We start from the raw sequence: 5382 nt of genomic DNA on the forward strand, positions 1-5382 counted from the left end.
TACTTCATGCATAAAAGTTGGTTTTTATATGTAACAATAAACAATACTTCATGCATAAAAGTTAGTTTTTATATGTAACGATAAACAATACTTCATGCATAAAAGTTGGTTTTTATATGTAACAATAAATAGTACTTCATGTATAAAAATTGGTTTTTAAGAATTCTTGTCAAATTATTTATAATATAGTATAGGTAAACGTTTGAAAAACTAAACTTTCACATATTTAAGCGTGGAGAAATATTTATGAATTTTTTCATTTTTGTAAGTGATTATAATGTGTACAGATTTTCAAGTATATGTAAAGTATAAACCAAGATTCAAAGAGGCGTGAGGCATAGCGTGGTGGCAAGATCAAACCTTAAGTCTTACACCTCACGACGAGGACGCGATGTTTTTCAAGGTGTGATATAAGACGGCAAATTTGTGTGTTATAATAGAATTATATATATATATATATATATGTTTTCTATATATTATATAATCAGATAATGATATTAAAAATATATATTAGAAGAAGAAAAATTATATAGATTATTATTATAAAAATAAGTTTTTGATTAAATATTTAAAATAGAACTTAGAAAGATAATTTTACAACTTTATTAAATATTACAAATAAGTCTTTGTAGCCACACTACTTGATAAGAAGTGTTATTCATGTTGAGTCGCTGATAAATTTGGTGATCACCGTCCGATCTTCTCTCTAAATCAGTTGACATATATTAAATTGCTTTTAGGTTCTTTAGTTGTAAGAAACTTGGTAATCATTACGGTGATTCAGTGACATGGAAGACTAGCCGATATCTAAAGAAGTGGATCAACCGATGTAGATCTCGATCTACGTTTCGACTCATGCATCAAGCTCTCTCCTCTCCAACTGATTTCATTGATCATACAGTCATAAGGACTATCAGTCGATCACTCTGAAGATTCACCTAATCAACAACTCTGACCAAATCTCACAAACTATGTACTTGATAAATACATTCTATGAACACTTTAGAAAATATGTTTGCCTTGTCTCCTTATGCTTTTGATGTAGCCTCTCGGAGCTATCCCACATGTATTCAACAACAAGTCCTTTTGCCTGTAAAAGCGACTCTCCAAAGTCTTAAGGTTAACTGAGGATCTTATCACCGCGCATTTAATGCATAAGGTGGTATAAAGACACTGTCCTTCTCCTATGCAAGATTATACTTTTGAAATTGCTCTCAACGTGAATGAGACGAAAATAAGCTACTCTTCTCAAGAAGAAGAAAACTCTCAATATTTTTTCAGCTCGTAATCTTTGTGAAAGGATTGGTTAGGACAGCTTAAATCAATTTAGCTTCCTTATTCCACATCAATCTTTGTATTATAAGTGTAATTCTTGATATTATTATCGATAAGAACCAAAGTAAGTAATAATCGAGTAACTGTATTCAACCTTCCCTTCTACACTTACTTGTTGATTTATTGCCACCTCTTTTGAGACCAACACAGCGCCACCGTTTCTTGTTTCTTTGAGCTCCAAAAGTTGTTAGTCGACCCGAGTATAAAATAGTTTCCTATTGTGCTCCATAGATACCGAACCTGCAGGACTCTCTTTGCTACTCCAAAGGGATTAGTGTCGACTTGGATTGTGCATGAACCAATATAAACTAAGACCCCAACAACGAAAATGAACCCTCTTACTACCAAGTTGAATTGGAATACTTTATGGCTGGTGTTTGATTACTAAACTGCTTCTGTAGGGGAAGTATTTAGAAGAAACATATTCCTTCGATCCAAAAAGAATCAGGGTAATTAACCCCTTTTGTTTTTATCATTGACCGAGCCATCTTCTATTCTTCTGTTCCACGACACCATTTTGCTTCAGTGTCTGTGGCGTTATAACTTCTCGTTTTAATGCCCTATTTATCACTAGATTCTTTTGAGAGAAACCCACCACGATGATATGTTTGTTTTTTCACCAAAGCTTTGAATTGTTTGAAGTGCTCAAAAGCTTAAGACTTGAGCTTCAATAAGTAGAGCCAACTCATCCTATTGTAGTCATCTATAAATAGCAAGAATACTTGTTTCACTATAACAAAATTAGGTTTATAGGACGCCCATAATCTTTAAGTGTTTAAATAGACCCTTTTTTAGGACTTAATTTATAGGAACAAAATATAAAGTGTCCCATCTAAATGTGTTGTAATAAGTTTATATGACGTTTTTGGGCGTCTTAACAAGTTTTTGAGGACATTTTTAATACAAAATGCCACATTAGCAACTTTATAAGACACTTTTGAGAAATTGTCCTATAAACTTAATTTTTTATAAGACACTTGTTTTTATAGAACAATTTTCCAATAATGAGACGCTTTATATTAAAAGTGTCCTAAAAAACTTATTACGATATCAAAAAATACCATATAAACTTATTACAACATCTTTAAATAGGACACTTTATTTTTTTGGTCCTATAAACTAAGTCCTATAAAGAGATATTTAAAACGTTTAGAATTTGAGAGTGTCCTCTAAACCCGATTCTATTGTAGTGTTTCCTTGACCATTTCATCTTTCTTAATTTGTAATTGTTTTGGTATATATATATATTTCAAAGCTTAGAGTACTGTATCAATGGAGAGATGAGAGAATCCTTGTTTTTTGCATCAGATGAACTACAATTACGTTTAGTAAGAAAGACGTAAACATGGAATTTAATGGCGGATGCTGATCAAATTACTCCCACAAAGACAGTTTGAGGTTCAAGTCTACAATTTCAGTAGCTTCTTCTCTCTGGTCTTGCTTCAGATTCTGGTCATCACCTACAGGATGATGATGATGATGATGATTAGGAGGTGTGAAATCTTGCAATTTAAAAGAGGGAACCCAACAGAGGGTAGTGGGGGTGGAGGAAGATGGTGATTGGAGTTGCAGATGATCTGAATTTCTGGGTTTTTTAGCTCTTCTGCTTGTTTTTTCGATCTCCGTCAACTCCTCCCTTCTCCGATCTCGTGCTTCTTTGAAGCTTCTGATGAGTGAAAAAAACATCTCCATCTTCTTCTCATCATCATCGTCATCGTGGTCGTCGTCATGATGATGATGGTCTTGTTGTTTTCCGGTGGATGTCATCATTTTCCGATGAGTTTCCATGAGCATTAATTAAGTATCAGCAGATGGAGATGGTGGAGATCATTAGAAAGAGATACTTGTATATATATATACATACATAAGAGAGAGAGAGAGAGAGAGAGAGAGAAGGAAGGTGGGGTGGCTGCCATGGTTTTGGATTCTGGTGATACCTCGTCACTGACCCTATTTACATGACATTGTCTGTCTGACGTCATAACATGACGTAAGCTTAACCTACGTCAAGAAAAGGTTTGGTAAAATTTGATCTCTACTAAAAGTTTGACTATTTTTTTTAATTTAATTTTGTTTACATGTTAAATTCTAATAATTACTTATTGATTATTTTATTTTATTGATTATTTTATTTATTTAAAGAAAACACAGACTTAGGGGCCGTTTACCAAATACTTACTTGGGTAAGCGCTTACCAAGTTATATTACCTTACCGCATAAATATGATAGAGACCAAAAATCTTACCCGATAAGAACGAGGCAAGGACCGATAGTCTTACCCGATAAATGAAGACAATGATTCGTACCACAGTCAGCTCTTACCGGTTAAATTGTTGCATAAAAAACTGTTTTGTTGATTAAAATCTTACTCGGTAAGTAAATAATAATATTAAATTTTTCTGGTAAATACTTACCGGGTAAATGTTTGGTAAACCGCCATTAACTTTATTACCACTTAGGGGCTGTTTGGCAGTTGCTGAATGATTTATGCAAAATAGTTAAGAGGTCAGAATGGTTAAGAGGGTCAGAATGGTTAAGTGCTGAATGAAATAATGTTGTTTGGTAACTGTTCTCTGAATGACAGTAAAATTACCATTTTAACYCTCTGAATGATTYRGTAYYGAATGAAATAAAGCTGTTTGGCTGATATCTGAATGAAACAATAATTTTACAAAAATAACTACATATTTCATATTAATCCAAACAAACGTAACATTATTATTCGAAACAAGATTTCATATTAGTCCAACCAAACATAATTTTTCAAATTCATGAATAAACAATAACATAACCTAGAAGCCAGAGCTTAGTTGGATTAATTACTCGTATTCTTGATGAGCAGAGTCCAGTCTTTGTGGTTGTTTTACTTCTTATATATATATATATGGTCTTAGGAGCCTTTGCAAATGACCCTTTAGTCCCAACATTGTAACAAATCATCCCACATAGATAGAAAATGGGATTTGATGAGCTCCTTATAAGCCTCAAGTTATGGTCTACTAATAACTTCCACTGTGGTTTTAAGTCGAATTCGAAGTTATTGGGTCAGCTTTGGGTGTTAGAATCATGTAGGGAGGCATAGGATCACATGCATCAAGGACATATAACCCTTGTTTTGGAAGAGACCCATTTGATTTGAGAGTTTGGAAAGGAATCTATTTGAGTACCTCCACTTGTTATTAACAGCTTTTCCTAAGGTACAGTTACTCTTAGTCAAAGGACAATTATTCTCAGCCAACTTGAATAGTTTTGAAGTACAATCTAGTTACAGTTTTTTACTTGATCCTAGATATGGCAGTTCTAAGTCAACTTGAAACACAAGGAATTGGAATGGGTTTGGTCCTCGGAAGTTTGTTTAAAAAAAGTGAGAATCCAACAAACCCAGTATTTCCCACCTAGAACTGGAGATGGTAAGATGTATGCAGACCCGACCTCTACCTCTCTTCCAAATGATAGAGCGGATGTCTAAATCTTGTAAAAGTTACAACATTAGGTCATGGGTCGAAGTCATTGAATCCGTCGGCAAACTTGTAGGAGCCAGCCAACGGGTATACAAGGGTTGATGGAAGAATTAATGAAAAAATAAATAGGGAGGGCCATTAAAAAGGATCCGTTGGTGCTTTTGATCTGTATCTTTATCTGTCATATTGTTTTTATGATACAAGTGATGATGATTGTGATGGGGGTCAAAAGAGGAGGATCCTAGACGGTGGTGGTGTCTAGTCAAACTGTGGTGGCCGGTGGTGGCTCCGCTCCGCCCCGACTTCCCCCCATCTTTATTGAAATATGTTAAAGAGGAAGAGTGAGGCTTCCCTTTAGAACTTTGCAGGCTGCTGCATTGGGTAAGTTTTGGTTTTTTTTTTTTTTTCATCTTCAAATCTCTTTCACACATAGGGAACTTGCTAAACTTTCTGTTTTCTCTTTGTATGTGTGTGTGTGTATATATATATATATATATATATATGTATGTATATATAATTATATAATTTTGTGAAAAAAGGGTGCATAGGATTCCTAACACCCATTTATTTTATATATAATTTTTGT

The sequence above is a fragment of the Cynara cardunculus genome (genome assembly GCF_001531365.2).
Source record: "Cynara cardunculus var. scolymus isolate 2C chromosome LG 9, CcrdV1, whole genome shotgun sequence".
Taxonomy (NCBI): domain Eukaryota; kingdom Viridiplantae; phylum Streptophyta; class Magnoliopsida; order Asterales; family Asteraceae; genus Cynara; species Cynara cardunculus.